Source organism: Schistocerca serialis, chromosome 1 (assembly GCF_023864345.2).
Source record: "Schistocerca serialis cubense isolate TAMUIC-IGC-003099 chromosome 1, iqSchSeri2.2, whole genome shotgun sequence".
NCBI lineage: Eukaryota > Metazoa > Arthropoda > Insecta > Orthoptera > Acrididae > Schistocerca > Schistocerca serialis.
In genome coordinates this window covers 1,050,141,852-1,050,163,360 of record NC_064638.1, presented here as the reverse complement: position 1 = coordinate 1,050,163,360, position 21,509 = coordinate 1,050,141,852, and the positions used below count along the sequence as shown (strand labels likewise).

Below are 21,509 nucleotides of genomic sequence, written 5' to 3'. Positions count from 1 at the left end.
CTGGAACCGCAAGACCGCTACGGTCGCAGGTTCGAATCCTGCCTCGGGCATAGATGTTTGTGATGACCTTAGGTTAGTTAGGTTTAACTAGTTCTAAGTTCTAGGGGACTAATGACCTCAGCAGTTGAGTCCCATAGTGCTCAGAGCCATTTGAACCATTTTGCTGAGTGGATACCTACTATTGTACAGTCATGTAATGAATTACGGCCACTGTATGAACTAAAGTACGCAAAAATTTCTAGTATTTATACGGTTGAAGTATTTTTACTCCAGTCCTTCCACAACTTAAAAAATTTGTTAGTTAAAGTTTGCTCGCCTTTTCAGGCAGCATATCTAAGGAGAAAAAGCGAGTTCATTAAATTATGTGCCAAGTATGTGTACACGAGGGCAGCTCCAACTCTCATTGGCCATAGTCAGACAGAGAAGAGCGCCCAGCGCCCCCCCCCCCCCTCCCCTCCCAGGTTTTCTTCTGCCCGTAAGTCACAAGTCAAAGAGTATGAAATTTTGGTAACATGGTTAGAAAAAGCATTTTGTTGACCACGTGTGACGAAGGAGATTATAAAGAAAACAGTATCATTAATATCCCATTTAGATGCTTTTTCTGAAAGTTTTGGTGGCTAAAGTGAAAACTGCCTTTTGTGCTGCACATCATAACACCACGCGCCATGTAAGGCAAACTTTTATTAGAGACACTAGTTCGCCGAGAAATGAGGAACTGTGAAATATTTGCGCTAACAGAAATAGTTATCGATATTTTGAGAATATTTGTCTATTAGTTGTCATCGTTGATTCTACATGGGCTCTGTCAGTGAGAGTGTTTAGTGTGAGTGAACTGAACAGTGAAGGAATAGACAAGCATTAACTTTTGTACTATGAACTGTTATTTAGAAATGTGTACTATTTGTACAAGCAGACACTTGGTGGCGCCATTTGTGAGTTTTCTATTTGAAAATAGATCACAATTATGTTTCAAAGCAATTTAGTTAGGTGGTATAGAGTGAACTAAGGCCTCATGTGTAGAATAAACTAACAGTGGATTAACAACTACTGAATTTAGTCTAGGGACACATCTCTGGCGGCTAAGTTTTAGCAGCATTACTCGACAGAGTTACATTGTTATCTTGAATCAGGCAGCATATTTGTTGAGCTTGCTGATTTAAATGAGCAATGAACAAGAACGCCACAGCGCCTCCGCAGTACCATTTAACCGTGGCGCGCGCTTGCTAGCACAGTGGTATAAGTACACAGTATACAAGCGCGGCGCCCTGTGGGGCCCGCAGCTCACCTCGTTAGTCCAGAGCGGGGTGTGGTCGCCAAGCAGTAGTCTGCCACGCCTACCGCCCACCGCCGCCGTCGCAGTGTCGCGATCTCCTCTCTGCAGGCACAGCAAGAGAAACCCCTATTGAGGCAATTTCGTCTTATTCTTACTGATAACAGTAAAATTATAAGCAAATAAGTAAAACTATAAGCAAATAACTATATACGCTGACGGAAAAAAATCACAACACCCAAACATAATAGATGTAGAGCAACGAAATTTCGGGAACAAACTTGTCTATCCGGATCTCTCTGAAATCCTTCGGTCTATTTTTTCAGTTCTACTTGTTGAACATCACATACACCTTCAAACACCTTAACAGTACCCAAGAATTCATCAAGCAACAGCGTATTGGCGTATTGTCGTATTGTCCTTTTTTCTTTTTCTTTTTTTTTCGTTAAAGTTTTTCCTAGAATCTTTCCACTCTATCCAGCACTATAACTAGTCATATAGGAAACAACATTTTTTCTGCTGTCGTGTAAGTGTTTCTAAGCACTACACTGGATTTATTCATATTTTAAAGAGATCATTCGCTAAATCCACTCTCAATTTCTTGGAACGTGTTCCCTATAATTTTATTAATATTTGGAAATTTGTGGTAAGGTCTTATGGGACCAAACTGCAGAGGTCATCGGTCCCTAAGCCTACACACTACTTAATCTAACTTAAACTAACTTACACTGCGGACAACACACACACACACCCACGCCCGAGGGAGGACTCGAACCTCCGACGTGGGGAGCCGCACGGACCATGACAAGACTCCTAAGACCGCGCGGCTACCCCGCGCTGCAACGTTCACCAGTTATCCCTTCTCGTGCACCGTTCGTTATACTTTCGAAGCAAGTGAGTACGTAGAAAACTCAAACAGACAAATGAGTAACAGTAACAAACGTAAACGTAAACATCACTCATGGATTAGGCCTCAGGCCCGTTCCGACTTGCGGAATGCTGGTTACAATTGAGCAAAATTTAATCTAATTAAGAACACCCTAATATAAATTCAAGCTGCCATTCCAGTGATGCGGCTATAAATGCTGTCGTTCAATAGTAGACTACTAACTATTGTAACATTATGTTTGTTGGAAAAGGCAAAGTGTATAAATAGCTATAAAATTGAATAATTTGTGGTTTGATACCAGTGCTAGCTCGAAGAACTTACTAAAGAAGACCAGACCACACAAATGCGAGACTAACTATGTGTGCTTATCGAACAATTACGTTGAGAGAGAGAGAGAGAGCGAGAGCGAGAGCGAGAGAGAGAGAGAGACTATAATGAATAGTGTACACCGACGAGCGAAAACATTATGACCACTTCCTTAATAGTGTGTCTGCCCGACTTCACATCACTGATTTTCCGTATCAGGGACCCGATAGTTTGTTGATAGGTATCTGGAGACATGTGGCGTTAGATGTCTGCGCACAAGACATGTAATTTGCGTAAATAACGGGCCGCTGATTTGCGTACGTGGTGATGGCGCCCGATAGCGTCCCAAATGGGTTCCATTGGATTTACATCAGGCGCATTTGGTCGTCGAGACATCAACGTGAGTTCACTATATTGGTCCTCGAACCACTGTAGCGCGGTTTTAGCTCCGAGCCACGGACAATTACTCTGCTGAAAGATGACATCGCCGTCGGGGAGGACGTCAGCACGAAGGGATGCAGGTGGTTATCAGATATCAGCGTGTCTTCGATTACTGCCACAGGTCGCACGCGAGCGCATGAGAATGTCTCTCATAGGATAATTCTGCTCCCACCAGCGTGCGTCCGTGGCGCGCTGCATGTTTAGAGCCACCGCTCACCTCCATGACAGAGTTTGTGGAGGCGACTATCAACCTAACGTAGCAAAAATGTGATCCACCCGAAGAGTCGACATGTCTCCACTGATCGACGATTTGATCCCGATGGTCCCGTGCCCACTGCAATCATAACTGGCGATGTCATCGTGTCAACATGTGAACACGTAGGGGTAGTCTGCTGCGGAACTTGATGTTCAACAATACGATGAACGGTGTTCTTCGAAGCACTTGTTCGTGCTCTTTCGGCAGAGATCCACAGATCATCATCTGTCCTACTTTACAGAGCAATCAAGCCTACGTTCCGTGAAGAGCCGTGGACGGGCAACGATTTAGCTTCTACTGGTGATTTCACTGTACTTCTACCTCTTTCCGTAGATGCTCACGACAGTAGCCCGTGAACATCCGACCAGCTTCGCCGTTTTGGAGATACCTGTTCACGGGCTCTGCGTAATAATAATCTGCCCTTTGTCGAAGTCTTATGTCTCAACGGCTTTCCCCATTTGCACCACATAGCTTCGCTAGGAACATCCCCCGTGTGTGTGAAGTCTTATGGGACTTAACTGACATTCCCCGTCCGTGGCTGTTCCTCTTACATACTTTACTTGCAGCGTCACGTGCCCGCAACGCCACCAGGAGACTTCCAACGTCGCAGTGGGGAGTGGTCATAATGTTTTGGTTTATTTGTGTAGTTATACACCGTGCCCTTCTCTCATAAGTATTTCTATCGTAGTTGTTAGAAGTAACAGAAAGATATGTCAGAAAGTAATATTTAGTTAGAAGACACGGTGCTGAATGCATTCAGAAGAACGATACCTTGCGAAACAGGAAACGGTGGTAACACACGTATCGAACGATAAGGAAGGGCATTTCTCATGCGGGAACTTGGGAACGCCAGTACGTCGAACATTGCGTTAGAAAGTCCAGTTACTGGAAGTGAGGTGCTCGCGAGCGTTCTGAGAAATTACCGAGAATAGTTGAAAGAGCATCGTCCGCAGTGCTGACGGCAGCGAGCGCGAACAGACTATCGCGTGACGCCTGGTGAGCGAAGAACTATGGCGATATTTTTAAGGCGAAGCGCCCACTGCTTTAGAATGATTCAACGGCCAGAGGGCACAAACAACTAACGAAGAAGGCACGGTTCACCTCATACGGACTGCAGCGTGCGACCCGGAGCGAAAGTCACGATCGTAAAGCGCCTTGAATTTATTCCTTCATATTAAAAAGAAATAATTTTTTAACCAAAAAAGCCACAAACAAGGATGTTCACCATAAGAACCCGATTGTATAGCACAATTGGTGGAAAACTTCTGGCGCACACTATATGGTTTTAAATATTTACAGACATGCTAAGAAGCGATACGAAAAGACATCGGCATTAAAAATGAATGTAAATGTCGGCTGACTAGGGCCTCCCGTCGGGTAGACCGTTCCCCGGGTGCAAGTCTTTCGATTTGACGCCACTTCGGCGACTTGCGCGTCGATGGGGATGAAAGGATGATGATTAGGACAACACAACACCCAGTCCCTGAGCGGAGAAAATCTTCGACCCAGCCACAAATCGAACCCGGGCCCTTAGGATTGACATTCTGTCGCGCTGGCCACTCATCTACCGGGGGCGGACATCGGCATTAAGAAAGCCAAATAGAAGACTCACATTTGTTGGAAGCGTTCTGAGGAAGTCAATGTACATCTAAATTGCAAAGAAGATGCTAATGCCACCAATTACACAGTATTATTGTAGTTTTTTGTGTGCTTGTGAAGTCAGCATGAAAGAAATCGATAGAATTCAGAGACGTGCGTGTAACATGTCCGTACTAATCCACACGAAAGTATAACAGACATGCTCGGAAATGTATAAAAAAAGAAAAGGCGACGTTCTTCTCGGAAAATTCAGGAGCGATAAATTTAGCGAACCGTTTCTGTCTTTATTCCAGTTATTGACCACAATATTTTTAAAGCACAAAATTAATTTCGGTCTACGATGACCATCCTGAGGGCATGCGTACAAACAATTTTTTTAATCACATAGAGCAACATACGTAAATATGGTACAGTCATAAAGTAATGAAGCCAATAAAGCTTCGTGGTTTTATGTAAAATAAATATAAGTAGCACTTACAATATATTCAAAGACGCATGTTGACTCTATACTCCATCTTAGCATACATATAAATTAATGATACAAAACATTATAACCACTTGTTTAACAGCGTCTAGGACCACCACTGAAACGCAATAGAGAATAGAGCAGCGATTCTGCGTAGCATGGTTTCCATAAGTCTTTAAGTTTTCCGGAGGTATATGGCACCGATGTCTACGGATAGGTCACGAAATTCCCGTAAACTGTGGCCGCGGAGCTGGAGCTCGAAAACGTTCCACATGTGTTCAGATCAGACGAATTTGGTAGCCGTGAATTCACAATCAAGCACCTCAAACCACTTAAGCGCGATTCTGACCTTCCGACAAGCACAGTTACCCTACTGCAAAATGCCATCGCTTTCGTGGATGGCATCAACCGTCAAGGGCCGTAGGTGGTCCACAATGACCTTTCTTAGTCCACAGTTGTCAATGGGCCTTCGGTCACTTCTACAGATCACGTCCTATGGCAGCCCAGATGAACGATGTCCGCATCACAATACTGGCCCCGCCAGCCTATGTGCGTGATGCGATGCGTGTTTCGACCATTTGTTCGCCTAAATGACGGCGTATCCGGACAAGACCGTCGATAAGGTGTAAAAAATAAATGTTTTTCATCCGACCACGAAAGTCATTTCCATTGATCCACGGTCCAATTTCAGTGATCCCATGGCTATTGCAGTGTTGGCTGACGATGTGTTTGGGTCAACATGAGAACACACAGGAGTCGTAAGCTGCCGGACCCCAAGTTCAACATAATGCGCTGGAAGGTGTGCTCTGGATTACATGTGCCTGCACCAATATTGTGCTCTGTCGTCAGATCTGTCACAGATTGCCGCATATCCTGGTTTCTGGCCAATCCTTCTGTGATGAGGAGTGCGCGTCCAAGACCTTTTCGCTTACTAGTAGTTTCCCCGTCCGTGAAGCACTTTCCATAGATTCTCACGACAATAGCAGCCGAGATACCCGTTACGAGTTGCCGGCCCTTAACACTTTTCGTTCTGTCAAAGTTGCTTATCTCAGTCCACTTGCGACCCGTATGCAAGAATGATTTCCCATTCGTCACTGTACGGTTTTCGCACACTGCCGGGGCAAAGAAAAAAGCAACACCCTCAAAGGTTGTGTTCTGGGGCACCAGGTTATAACATGTATACACGGAGGAGCTATTGCGTTAGTGATTCATTTGTCACTGTCATCGCCGATCGGAGGTTACTCAGGAGACCAGTCTGTGCATCCTCTGTTTTGACTCTGCAGGCAGTAACTATTACAGTGATCACAATTTGTTATGAGTGATGAGTGGATGCATCGAATGTGGGTAACAAAGCTATCAGTAATAATACGGTTCATACGGTATCTACTAAACTATTTTTTTTTGTATTTAGGATATGTATACTGTGGACATTCTTATGTATGTCGTCATACTTAAATGAATTTGAGATAATGCGTTAAAAGATATCACAGTTGTAGTTACAAGTTACTGTATTATGCGCATAATATGTTTTTGGCTTCATTGTGATATCTTCATTATCCCCCATTATGTGATCTACGTGAAAACCATCTTTTATAAACAGTGGAGAATATTTTGTCTTTGAATTACACTGTGAATCACGATGGCTTATTTTTCATTGATGTTACCATGATTTTGACAGATGATGGCGCAAAGAATTTTATTATAACGTCCTTTATAACCTCTGGTATTTTCAGTTTACTTCAGGATTGTTTTAGTACCAATGACTGTAGACTGTGTGAAACACAGCGTTCCATCATATCACATTTGTATAACTTTTTTTCTTTTCTTTTTGAGCACTATTTAATAGAAAACGTATTATTTTATTCGTATTTCAATGGAATCTGTATAGATAGTATTGTTACGCTGTTATAATTTACATTGTATAGTTCGTAGTGGCGTACTTTGTGATTAAGGCAGGATGGAGTGAATTAATACGCTGATTAATTAAGGTGCTACGGATAGTTTATACAACTTTTTGCGCAAATCTGGTTATTCTCGGTGCTTAGTCGTGTGAATCGAGATATGTATATCTCATAAAATGCCCATTAATTTGGCCTTTGCAGACAATATGTAAAATAGTGACATTTCTCTCAGGAATTTCCTTGGAGTGTTTACTTTATCTGAGATGCGTGCCGAAAACTGAAAGGTTATTTTTGCTTTATTTGTGTGTTCTCTGGGTCGTTTCAAAAGCTGTCTTTGTCAGTCCAACTTAGGCTTTATTACATTAGCTGCATTTGATTTTGTAAACACGGAATGATTCTATCGCTGTGTTTTTCTGTTTTGTGACTGATGTTGCCTCCTAATGTGTTGCTGGTATGGAACTGTATTTTGAGATTTGCTTTCTTTAGTGTATTATCTATTGTCTGATGCATGTCCACAGTACGGAAGTATTATAAATTTATCTTTCTTTCTTGTTGCAGTCTTTGTCAGGGTAATTTCGTCTTTAATGCTGTTCTGTTTTGTATTTAATTTCTTTTTATATAGTTTGTTTACTAGCTCTGGGCTACAGCCATTACTTTTTAAAAATGTATTTTCTTCCATATTTGAAAGCTGCAAGACGCGTCGTGCTGAAAATCTTTATAAAATCAATAGCACAGTTTCTTCGTACAGCAATATCTCAAACACAGCATATTGGAGCAGTAAAATTCTAATTATTCCTCGATGACTTCTCAACACTTGTTACCTTTATATGGGCTCTTGTCAGCAACATATCAAGACACGTACCGCTGTTTCGCAACAAGCTCACAAGTCATCGCGTGACACTAAATCACAATCTTTGCTGGTGCTCGCGCTTTTCTGCGTTCCAGAACCTAGAAAACGCACGATTAGCACGAAAACATCTTTGGTACGTTATCCCTGTAGTTCCTGTACCGGTAGTTCGAATACAAATCAGTGGACTCGAAAGCGCTATTTTGCGTATCTAAAGGCAGCTAATGTATCGTTCCGTACGTTGTTATGAAATGCTAACTGCGTTGATCAATGAGCCGACGGAATTTCGCTTGAACAAAGAACCAACTGATCGAAGTGTATTTCCAAGGAAAGGCGGGAAGTATGTACGAGCTTTATGTCACGTCGATATTGAAATCAGTATGCACGGACCAGCGGCTTCGATGGACAAGGACTGGGGAGACATACTGTTTCAATTCAGTATACAACACCGTCTTGTTTTGAGTAGACACGCCTCTGTTATTTGTTTTTGGTGCCGCGAGTGAAACTATAGTCAGGAAATATTTTTTCTAATCACACAGAGATAGCGGTATGACGGGTTCAGATAGCAGCATTCTAGTACGTACAAAGGTGAGTAACTTGAAATGAATAAATATTGTATGTGTAAACGCAGAAATTTTATTCATAAACATAATAAGCAAACTTTAGGTATTAACCTTAGCTGTTCTTCTGATCTGATGCACACTGTTCATAAGTCCAGCTGATGTATGCATTACTACTACTTCACTGCCTAAATCACGCGTCTTTCAGTCGCAAACCATTAGCCTCCCACATAACATACGTTGGCAAAATGGTGAATTCAACACCAGATGACAGTTGAACCATGTTTGGATACGTTTGCTCCGCATGTAATTGTTTATATGTTGCTACGGACCCTTTGTGACCTTCTGTCGCTTGTATCTAAACAATACCTCAAACTCACGGATAAGTGTGAAGCATATGTATCAAGTCAGATATCAACTACTAATCGACTACATGGTCCTCCTTGCTAATATATCGAATGATGCTACCTTACTTCTATCGGTGATGTTTCTGAATATCTCTGAGTTACACTGAGTTTCACTCTAAACACACTTTGCAATATTTCAACTAGCCGTGGTTTATTAGTCCTGCATATCCTTGACTGATGTCGAAGTTACGAGTCGCGGCAGTTGCGATCCTCAGCTCTGCTCGGAAGAGACGGTGTCACGTCGACAGTGTGGATCGAAAATGTGTCTCCTCTAAATGAATAAAGAGATGCAAACAAGGAGGAAGACCGGAGACACTGCTAAGAGTGTTCTGCAGAGATCCACCTAAATCAGTCTCGGACAAATGTGGATGTTGTCTGGTGATATCTTTGTCGACTAGCAATTGCAGTACCTTGCGTGAATCAGGACTTACTCTGAACACCTCATTTGTACTGCCGCTAAACATTCATGTACACACTGGTGAGACGCAACATGACGACCAGTACCCACCACGTGACTGAGTGCCGTCTGTTGACGTTGCGGGCACGTGGCACGATAATGAACGTACGCTAGCGGAAAAAATGCAACGCGCTAAGGACAAGGTCATTAGATTGATAAGTAAAGTGACAGCCAATTCGTCAGGGTTGGAAATGTGGTACCAAATACAGACCAAATGAAACACCTGTCCCACAAAGGGTGCCCAAACAGTCACATCAGTACACTGTGTATATGCATGCATTTGCATATATATGCATGCATTTCCACCATCCGTCTTACTAGTCGTTACGCCACTCTACAGCAATTAGACTGGGCATCTTGTTGGGACTAAAAACACTACCATATTATTAGCGGGACCTGCAAGCTTTTCTCGATGATCCTTTCAGGGAAACGGACAGGACTAACATATACAAGTGAATTCCGTGTATTTAATAACCGATGGACTTTTACCAAAAATGACTCCACACTGCTGTGCCGCACAAAAACAGCTACACTGGCACATTTTTTTGGGTAGAAACTGAAATGGCATGAGCCACAGTTACAGTGGACTGTTTGATAGACATATCCCCAGTAGCAATTAGCCGTTATAAGAAGCGTCTGAAGCCTAGCTGTGGACATTATAAGCAACCGTAGTAACTGTACAATTTGCACCATTTCATTACTGATGTACTAAGAGAGCTTTTTTCCTTGTGCTATCATTCTTTAGTACCCACTATATGTAGTAGGATTACTGACGTAATATGCAATACCCCAAAGGAAATATACTGGCTGATATCTTTATTGAGAAGACACACGCACGCACACGCACACACTTAGCCCGATCATTTACAAGCCGTGTCGTACAGACGTTCGCTGTACCCGTAATTAATAATTACAAATCGAAGTGCCGGCCGCAGTGGTCTCGCGGTTCTAGGCGCGCAGTCCGGAACCGCGCGACTGCTACGGTCGCAGGTTCGAATCCTGCCTCGGGCATGGATGTGTGTGATGTCCTTAGGTTAGTTAGGTTTAAGTAGTTCTAAGTTCTAGGGGACTGATGACCACAGCTGTTAAGTCCCATAGTGCTCAGAGCCATTTGAACCATTTTTGAACAAATCGAAGTTCACTTTTATATACTAATGCAATGAATTAAGTAAATAAAAACAGTTACTGTTCCATTTAGTTACCTGGAGCTGAGTTGCCTCTATAAAACAGTCTCCTTCAGAATGGGGAGAATCGTAGGACTGTCCCGTCCTCGATATCAGACAGCTCCTGCTGTGAAGCTAACTACACGAGAGAGCAGAGAGTGAAATGTGAAGAGTCCCTCATCTGCACGTTTCTGTTTGAAAGCAAACGATTCGTTACGTGCGGCACTTTGGTCGCAGTAACAGGGCGTCCTGTCGGCGCACGTGTAAGATTAAAGGAAGCTTTGGTGAAACTTCAGTAGCCTAGATCAGTTCTCTTTCGATGTAACGTGCCATTTTGGGAACGTCACGGCAAGATCAGATTCACTTCAGCGTTGCTACTGGCAGGTGTGCATGGATCATTCAACATGAGCAGCACATTCTGAGCTGTGAAACTTCTGACGTATAAGGTGAAACTGAATATAATTTTTAGTATCATTGATTATTACGATGTCTGTTTATGCTATGTCTATCTTGCCATGTCCTTCAGACACGTATGCGTCTCTAAAGGTATAGACAATATTTTGAGGGTTACAATTGTTGTAAATATTACGAAAATTCGTTCGTTGCAGCGTACATAAAAAAATGGATATTTCTGCTGTAAAGAAAGTTCACATTGTATACGGTACCTTCCCTTGGCGAAAAGTGTTTCCACAACTTGTAAGCCCATTTATGATGATTTCGTAAATTGTGTTCCTTAAATTGTACCTAATGCATGTTCATTATTAATTTTCATAAATCACAAATTTACGTGTTTTATTTTTCTAACACAAAAATTTCAACTTGTTTTTCATTTGTTATTTCAGCTTACGTTCTAATTTTGCGTGATCGACGTTCGAATGTCATATTACATCAAAGTAAGTAAAAGTGGTTGAATTACTACACGAGCAGTCATTTAGAAAATCAAGAAGAGTAGCACAACTCAAGGAATTAATTAATCTGGCAACATCTCATATTGAACGAGTACAGAAATACATGTCCATATTACTGTTGTATAGTCCATAATGGATTTTACTGCCTAAACTTCTAAATAGAAATTAAAATGGCGCATATGCTGCTACAGTGTAAGTTTTATAGAATTCTTTAGGTCGGTTTTTCACAAGTACTGCACTTTTGAGTTGTGTCACTGTTCTCGCCGGGGTGCGATATATTTGCTGCTCAGTGCCGTATTAATTAAGCCGCACTACTCATCAGAATTACGGAACGTAACTGACGTAATTATTATCGCCTCTTAATAGGGTTGCTAGCAGAAGCAGATGAAGTGTTAAATGCAACAGGAAGTGAAAGACAAGTAATTATATAAACTCATCAAAGTAAGAGTGCAATCGTTCAATTTCCCTTATGGCGTGGTTATTACTCTTCAATCTCCCAGAGTCTGAGTTTGTCGAAAACGCAGGAAGAGATTAAGTACAATGAGGCTTTTACGGCAGGACAGATAACCTTTCACATTCTGCCGGAGTATTCAGTGGCAGTTAAAACGCTGACTCGGATTACTCTGCGCCATGCTCTCAGCCGCGGAAGCCAATGTGGGTTTACAAAGTGTCGGACCCACGTCGCTGCTGAATTCAAACACGCCAGCTGCACGTTAAATATTTACGTTGTCGAGGGGCCTAAAAGCGGAAAACTTCAGAGAAGTGAAATTTGGCCGCGCCCTTAGAGGCCATAATATTTTTCCTTCCCGTCCAAACTCTCCTGGCGAAGTGCCAGCGCCATCGAGCGGCACAATGCACAGCGCGGAAAGATATTCACGCTACGCCGCCTCCAACGGCCCCTCCGGCTCTTTTTGTACGGGAGAATTTTATTTGCCAGGGTCTCTTACGGCTGGAAATTTGTCCTCGACAGCGCGATGAACGCTTCTGGTTTAGACTTTGATGCTCTCAGGCATGGAAGACTGGGGAGGTGGATTAGGTTTACGTTGCGCTCCATTTAAGAATCGGAGGAGTCTGCAAAGGAATTTAAAATGTTCGCATATGAGCACGCGTATCATGAAACAAACAAATACATCACTTTCCACGTAAGGGCTTATAACCAAGCAATGTATTTCACAGTTTATGCATACATAACATTTCTAAAAATGACGGATTGTAGCAACAAGACAGTTTACTGTTTTTCTACGTATCAAATTAACCTTTATAGATAACAACAGCATTATAAACCCCCCATATAAAGACAATATATTATTGAGAAACATGGGTAGTGCGAATGTAAAGACTGTGTGAAGTCAGTTGTTGTCATCGAGTTTTAAGCAAGAAAGACCATGGAGTACGAAGGGCATTTGAAAAGTCCGTGCAAAAATAAAAACTACTTACGTGTTTGGGGTAAACCTTTTTTATTTTTCGACATAGTCTCCTTTTAGTCTTATACACTTCGTCCAACGCCGTTCTAATTTGTTGATCCCTTCCGAATAACAGGAATTGTCGAAGTCTGCAAAATTGCTATTAGTTGCTGCAATCACCACCTATTTGAATAAAATCTTTGTCCCACCAGCCATTTCTTCAATTTGGGGAACAAATAGTAGCCCGAGGGAAGCAAGCCTGGAGAATAGGGGAGATGTGAAACGAATTGGAATCCTATTTCCATTAATTTTGCGACCACAACTGCTGAGGTGTGTGCTGGTGCGTTGTCGTGATGGAAAAGGACTTTTGCGCTCCAATCGCCAGCCTTTTTCTTGCCGCTCGGTTTTCAAACGGTCCAATAACGATCAATAATATGCATCTGTAATAGTTTTACCCTTTTCCAGATAGTCGATGAAGATTATCCCTTGCGAATCCCAAAAGACAGTCGCCATAACCTTTCCGGCCGAAGGAATTGGTGCAGATTCTCCTTGGTAACCCATTGTTTAGATTGTTGTTTGGTCTCAGGAGTGACGAAACGACGCTTAAAGTCCTGCGGATTCTTCCTGAACAACTGCAAACCATCCTTGCAACACTTCACACAATTCCGTTTTCGGTCAAGCGTAAGCAATCGCGGAATCCATCTTGCGGATAGCGTTCTCATGTCCAAATGTTTACGCAAAATATTACGTACCAGTTCATTCGAGATGCCCACAGCACTAGCAATCTCACACACCTAAACTGTTCTGTCATCCATCACCATAAGATGGATTTTATCAAAGATTTCTGGAGTCGTAACCTCCACAGGGCGCCGAGAACGTTCAACATCACTTGTACCCATATGGCCACTCCGAAAATTTTGAAACCACTTACCAACTGTTCTAATCGAAGGTGCAAAGTCACCGTAATGTTTATCAAGCTTCTCTTTCGTCTCCTGAGGCGTTTTGCCTTTCATAAAGTAATGTTTAATCACCACACGAAATTCTTTTTCGTCCATTTTTTGACAATCACTCGACTTCTTTGATTCACACGAATGCCAAACACAAAGAAATACACCAATATGGCTGAAACTTGATGTGCGTTCTTTCCAAAGATGCTACTAACTAAACATGACCTCGATACACGGCGGTGGTGCCACCTCTCGGACTTTGCACGCACTTTTCAAACGCCCCTCGTATCGCTCATTAGCGCAAAGCAGATTTAACAGTAGTATATGAAGGAAACTGTAACGTACCCTTCGTACATATTCTAGTATTTCAAAAAAAGGAGCCATATGAATACTTCTAAGATATTTTACGGAGGCATCTGTATTGTTGTTCATTATTGTCAGCGCTCTATCGCATTACAGAACCTTCAAGGGCAAGTCTTCATTAAGTTTAAATCTACAAGAATTCAGCTGAAACTATTTATCAGAATCTCCAGTTTTCCTGATTCGGGAAAATAGCGCGTTTTTTCCTTTAAGAAACCGATTTAGGATATAGACCGATGTAAGTCTGAAATACGGCGTAATAAGCATAAAAATTGACGACTCCGTTTGATGATTTTGCTACCAAAGATGTCCAGTGTTTAATGCTAGTGCGAAGATTAAATTCATTTTTCTTATGGTGAAGAGAGGTTTCATACAGTTGTTTTAGGTGAAAGAAGAGGTTCATAATTTTCTGAACAGGATGGCGGCGAGCTGGTATGACATGGGCATACAAAAATTGCCACAGTGTCTACAAAAATGCATCGACAGAAATGGTGATTATGTCGAAAATTAGCTAAATGCTCAAGCTGTAAACTGATTTAAACCATTGTAGAAATAGACAGGTCTATGTACGTAGAAAAAAATAGGAGACCTTACTTTTGGGATTACCCTCGTACATTACTAGCGACAAGTGAAATTATCACAAAAAGCTTTATTGAGACTGTAATTAAGGCAGATACCGTCTGGATCACTTTCATGTTTCTTCGAATTACCGATTTGGAACTTTGATAAGGTCATCTTTAGATTCAATATTTGTTCATCACGAATCCCAGTTCGTTATCAAAGCGAAGGTTCAGTTAAAACTGAGTTAGGGTTGAAATGTTCCAGTTATTATTTATTTAATCTATGCACATTTTGTATTTTAAACTGATCTCAATTCTCATTCACTACCCGAAGGCACCTCATGGTCTTTCACGAATGCTTTAACAATATTTACTTTGGTTCAAATGGCTCTGAGCACTATGGGACTTAACATCTTAGGTCATCAGTCCCCTAGAACTTAGAACTACTTAAATCTAACTAACCTAAGGACATCGCACACATCCATGCCCGAGGCAGGATTCGAACCTGCGACCGTAGCAATCGCGCGTTTCCGGACTGAAGCGCCTAGAACCACTCGGCCACCCCGGCCGGCAATATTTACTTTCCGTTGCTGTGATTCGCTCCAACAGTGTGGCAATCAGGCTCCCGAGTCCTAGGGTACTCCTCTCTATCAAATAAAACCTGGTATATCTTGAGACAGGGTGTTCATGCGGAAAGCATTCTTCACAACCTACCTGAGCTTCGCACGGAACTAGTTTTTGAACGTCATGATCGTTAGCGGCCTCGACCCACGATGACGGCCGCAGCTTTATTAGGTTGTAGTGCAGAGTAGATTTGGAAGAGCGCGTCAGCCGTAGCTGTGAGTACTGTGCGCCACCCAGTGCTGCTGGAGCGCGACCGCAGTGACCCGCGGCTCGCGGCCCAATATACCGTGGCCGGCTGCGTGCCAGAGTCATGGGGCAGGACGGGGGGGGGGGGGGGGGGGGGGGGAGGGGGACGATCAATATTAACTGCCAGAGCCGGCCAGCACTGCGTGCCCCGCGGACACCCGTCTACGTCCGCGCCTGCACCGCCTCTGGCCTGGTGTGCATGCAAACAAAGTACTGCGCACACAAACAGAAATGACTCACTCAGTTACAAAGGGTGCGAGGGAAGTTCCGTACTTTGAGGCACCCGATGGACTGGTAGCTGTATTTGTCGGTGCATGTTTACATTTCGCCATGCTTACACTGTAGCCAACAGCTCTATGCCCTCTTCGGTCACAATACACTGTTTGACAATTGCTAAGGAACAGAGACATTGTTGAATAGGAATAGCCGGCCGGCGCAGCCGAGCGGTTGTAGGCGCTACAGTCTGGAACCGCGCGACCTCTACGGTCGCAGGATCGAATCCTGCCTCGGGCATGGATGTGTGTGATGTACTTAGGTTAGTTAGGTTTAAGTAGTTCTAAGTTCTAGGGGACTGATGACCTCAGCAGTTAAGTCCCATAGTGCTCATACCCATTTGAACCATTTTTTGAACAGGAATAATCACAGGCAATGGTGGACGGCATCAAACACAGTAGATACGTAATAGAGGTAGAGTGGTATAATTATAACGAAAAATGTTACAGCTCTTACCAGATGGGCTAGCAGGTCAGAAGACATAAATAACGTTTGTGTCAGACACATGTCAAACACCCAACATAAAGGTCGATATCAGACTCTTAGTAAGGAATATGTCCATATTGGGCACTAATGGACATTTTGCATCTATTATTAATGCTGGCTACCTAACTGTTGAGTAGTCCTTGGTGGATATTGTCCTACTCCTCTCTCAAGGCGGTTTTCAGTTCTTGCAAGGTTCGAGAAGGAGGGTGTTCGTTGAGAAACACTTTTGACAAGGGCGTCGCAGGCATTTTCTACGCCGGCCGTTGTGGCCGAGCGCTTATAGGCGGTTCAGTCCGGAACCGCGTTGCTGCTACGGTCGCAGGTTCGAATCCTGCCTCGGGCATGGATATGTGTGATGTCCTTTGGTTAGTTAGGCTTATGTAGTTCTAAGTCTAGGGCACTGATGACCTCAGATGTTAAGTCCTATAGTGCTCAGAGCCAATTGAACCATTTTGAGCATGTTCTACAGGATGTAAGTCCGTGGAGTACGCAAGACATTCCATACGTTCAGTATCTTCACTTTCCAGTGTGGCCGTCATGTCAGTGATCCTGTGGGGACGGACATTGTCGTCAACAAACAGAAACTCGGGACCTGCGCCTCCTCTAAACAGACTGACGGTACAGAATAATCTCCCTGAAATACAGCTGTGCTTTACGGTATCTGGCACAAAGATATGCAGCGGTATTCGGCGATTGTGGGCGATGCCTGCCTACACAATAACGCCTAGGCTGTAACGATGGCATTCATGAACATTCTGTGGTTAGTAATGTGATCCTCTCTCCTTCCATGCTAGTACTGGCCACAGTCACTTGCCACAGTGAAGCGGGATTCGTCGTAGAACATCACTCTGGACCACTGTTGCTGACGCCAACCAACATGCTCCCTATACCAACGAACTCTTTCTCGACGATGGTGTGGTTGAATTGGGATGCTTTTAACGGGCTTCCGAGCATACAAACCAGCCTGGTTTAATTGCTGCGAAATGGTTCTGGGGGAGGGACATGTTCTGGTAGAGGTTGCAAGGTCTGCAGCGATCTGCCCAGGGGTGAGTTGTCCGTGCCTTTTCGTGATTAGTGTTACGTGTCGATCCTCTTGCGGTGTAGTGGTCCGTTTACCACCACCGGCATGCTCTCGCATAGTATTTACACCTTCAGTGGCCCTTTTTTCGCGAGATGACACTTTTGGAAACGCCCGTTACTGTGACCGTAGTAGTTACACTTTGACCGGCTTCGAGCCCTTCAACTGCTCGTCTGCGATCGTAAGCACTCAGTCTCTTGCAGATCTGTTGCCGTACCACACGGAATGTCACACTATTGTCAAACACCGTGCTGCATGAACTACCGAATGCATGCAGAGCGTTCGTGAGCAGCATTCGCTGCAGTCAACACGTCCTGACCTCCACATTTCTCTTTACTGTTATTGGTCGGGTATTCCATAGCAATTGCCGGTTCTTCTGCACCAAATGGCAGTTGTTCCTTTGCATATGTCAGTTGTTCCTTAGCAGTTGCCAAACACTGTACTAACTCTGACTGGCAGAATACAGCTATCAGGCTGTCATATTCTACAGCTCAAGTGCAGGGCGAGCCTGACCGGGATAATCATTGAGTGGACATAAGTAACGAGCGTTCAGTCTCAACATTCACTTTTTTCGTGATGCAAAAGGTATTCTTTATATTTTGTTGTGTTGGTGAGCCCAGGTTAGGTTGAACGGCTGTCAGGCAGCCATGGCGGGGCTGAGAGGTGATCAAGTTAGGAAGGTACGTGTCCCATCGCGGATCTAGGTCCACGAAGGTGTTTCGAAGTTATCACGACCTATCTACTAGCTGGGTGCCGATGCGAGAGTGACCTTTTGGTTAGGGGTAGCCCTCTTCAGCGGCGATCAGCAGTCAACACGTGATGGATTCCCCAAGTTCCCTGTTTGCTATACAAACCGAGTGCTTGGAGATCAGATTTTCAGCTACACTAGTTCTTAGGATGCTGCTGGGGCGCTGACCTTACTTGGCACATAGGCCAGATAGAATTATAATGCGATGATACAAGAAAATAATTTCAGAAAAACTTTGGTACAATAAGAGACTGCATCGAGAGCTGCATCAAACCAGTCTTTGGACTGAAGACCACAACAACAACAAATAATACACTTGCTAGGCGGCCTGTACGCTGTACGATGCTTCTATCTTCCAAGTTTACTCTCAGTTGCCTTCTAGAATACTATAAGGCCGTAAGAATTAATCAGTAGTGCCGTCTCTGCCGTAGTGGTTCCACAGACGAGAGCGGACACAGTCAACAAACCAAAGTGGCCGATCCCTCATCTTCCCTTAACAACTAAAACTGGTAAGTGGTTCTCTGTTTCTTACATGACACAATATCTTTCTCATCCAGGGAACAGGAATATCGATTCATCGGCGCAGGTAAGACCTCCGCAATGAACCCTGCTAGAATTCCGGGAATGTAGTGCACATAAAACCACTTTTCTGTCCACCACGAGTATGTGGAGCATAAAATGATCTGTTTCAAAGCGTGTACTAAAATTTCGACAATGGCCAGCTTCTCACTGGCGATATTTTCCCGCTTATCGACTGACGATCACGCACCCCTACAGGTGTAGCTTAGCACGAAAGATCATATAATCTCCTTCAGAAACTCTTAAGGGATCTTAAAATTGGGAAGACATAAGCTTGAATTATTGCAACTGTTGATTCTAGATTTAGTCTTAGTATTTGTCCAATAATTATAGAGAAATAAAATTTATTGTTTTTGAAAGTCCTGTATTTCCTAATAACGTTAATAGTAAACATCAGCGATAACATTTACGGCTAATCAACGTAGTAGCAGTAATGATACCACCGATGAATCCATATGGCTCTTTGTCCACGTTCCCAGCGAAACCACAGCTATTCGATATGAAATTTCGACGTAGAGGGTGTAGAGATGTTTCTGTTCATGGTGTCAATCAAATCTAAGTAGGATGGTCACTGTTGGCTTAGATCTTGCAGGTTGCTCGAACCTTTACGACAGGCCACAATGAGTGACATCTAGCCATCTGTTGAGTACTTCTGCTAGGACACCACAGCCCCGAAAAACTTGAAGAACGACATAGTTTCCACCACACTGCTAATTTGAAATAGTACTTTATCAAGCACTGTTAGCTAATTTCGTGCCTTGCTCTTTCCGAAGTGCATACGTGGTACTCATTAAGTTGCGTAAAACGGAAGTCCCATGCCATGCACAGCATATTTGTCAAAGTACGCAGCTATTTGCACACGTAAAGGAACTTTAAACAGCTGTCTGTATGTCTAATTTGTACGAAGCGAGTGAGAAAAGTAATGAGACAGAGAACACTGAGAGCGAGCTGGTAACGCTGTGTTATCACATGTGTAGATCGGTGTGTTCTTCCCTTCCAGATGCTCAGTCCGCGTTTCAGCTCCTTACAGCCATCACGTGATTTCTGACAGCGCTGTTAGTGAAGTTGTGTTTTTGTTCTGTGTTACGAAAGTGGAGCAGCAGAATTTAGAGCATGGTTATGCAGTCAAATTGTGTGTTAAACTTAGGGAATCTACGAGTATAAACTTCGAAAAGTTGAAACAGGTCTATGAGGAACATTCCTTATTAAGAACACAAATTTTTTCGCCGGTACAAATCATTTTTGGCAGGCTAAAAACACGTTGGAGAAGAACCTCACTCAGGGAGACATTCAAATGGTTCAAATGGCTCTAAGCACTATGGACTTAACATCTGAGGTCATCAGTCCCCTAGACGTAGTACTACTTAAACCCAACTAACCTAAGGACATCACACACATCCAAGACCGAGGCAGGATTCGAACCTCCTACCGTAGCAGCAGCGCGGTTCCGGACTGAAGCGCCTAGAACCGCTTGGTCACATCGGCCGGCCGGAGACATTCAATTTCTAAAAGCGACGAAAACTTCGAACATATGAGTGCTCTTGTGAGATTAGACCCAATTTGTCTTTCCAGGACAAAGCCAACCAATCGTTTACAAAGAGTTCCCTGAAAGGCTCAGGAAAAGAGTGAATCGAATGAGACCGGTCATTGGAGACAAGTGAATGCTACATCATGACAACGCATCATGTCACTTCCATCAAGGAGATTTGTCCTAAAAGGCACTCGTGTTGTTCCACAGACCCCTTTTCACCTTGCCTAATTCATTGCGACATTTTTCTTTTCACGAAAATAAAAAAATGTCTTATAAGGACATCATTTGGGACTCCGGAAAATTTGGCCGACACGTTGAAGGCCCTACCAGTTGAAGACTTTCAGCGCTGCTTCCAGGAGTGGGAACGACTCCGCCAGTGTATAACTGCCGAATAGAACTACTTTGAAGGGGGCAATATTGTTTGGAAACATCAAAAACTTCGGTAGATAAAATCAGTCTCATTACTTTTCTCACACACCTCGTACATAATTTTTCCGAGTTCTTGTACACTGATAATCATACTGTGCATACCTGTGAATAGCATGGGACTTTTGTTTTTCGCAGCTTAAGAGGATGATCTCCAGCAAAACGCTAAACTACATAGCACTGATTCATAAAGTACTATTTTTAAATAACTGTCTGGTGAAAAGATGTCATTCTGCCTTTCTAATCATCTACGTTGCGAGATGAGGCAGTCGTTAAACAACTCGACCCATATTCACGCGGGACAGGCTTCAAATTCCACTGTCCTGATCTAAAATTCTAGTAGTTTCCTAAATAATTCGAGGAGAAAGCTGCAATTGTTTGAAGTAAGATGCCACAGCCGACGCTTTCGCCCATTATTGACCGCCGTTGTTTTCTTTCCTAACCTTTCACCTCCAGTCCCTCTAGCCTCTAATGCGATCACCTGCGTTAAATTTATTCACTAGAGCGAAACAGCCTGTATGCTGATGAGAGATGTATTGTCTATTGAACCGAGGACCTAGAAACGACGGAGAGGCTTCGTCCCGCCTTATCCCTCAGTGGTTCATCCAACAACAGGCCACAGCAGTCCACCCGCCCCATTGCTGTCCCAAACAGAACTCAAGGTTATAGTGCGGTTCAGGACTCCCAGTGGACCACGCAAGTTTCCCGGTGGAACCGCTACACGCCACTTCACGTCACTACCTCTGCGGGCCCGAATGCTTTGTTACGTCTCATGCGC

At 43.4% G+C, this 21,509-nt stretch overlaps 1 protein-coding gene across 6 annotated transcripts in view; it reads right to left on the bottom strand.

The window, feature by feature from the left end:
• The window catches only part of LOC126415026 (skin secretory protein xP2-like), a 547,299-nt gene that overhangs the window by 217,006 nt on the left and 308,784 nt on the right, over positions 1-21,509 (bottom strand). For all 6 annotated transcript variants that reach the window (XM_050083400.1, XM_050083398.1, XM_050083405.1 and 3 more), the window contains one exon: positions 1,286-1,375. The gene's annotated coding sequence lies outside the window, so the exon portion shown is untranslated. The remainder of the gene's footprint in view (positions 1-1,285; positions 1,376-21,509) is intronic.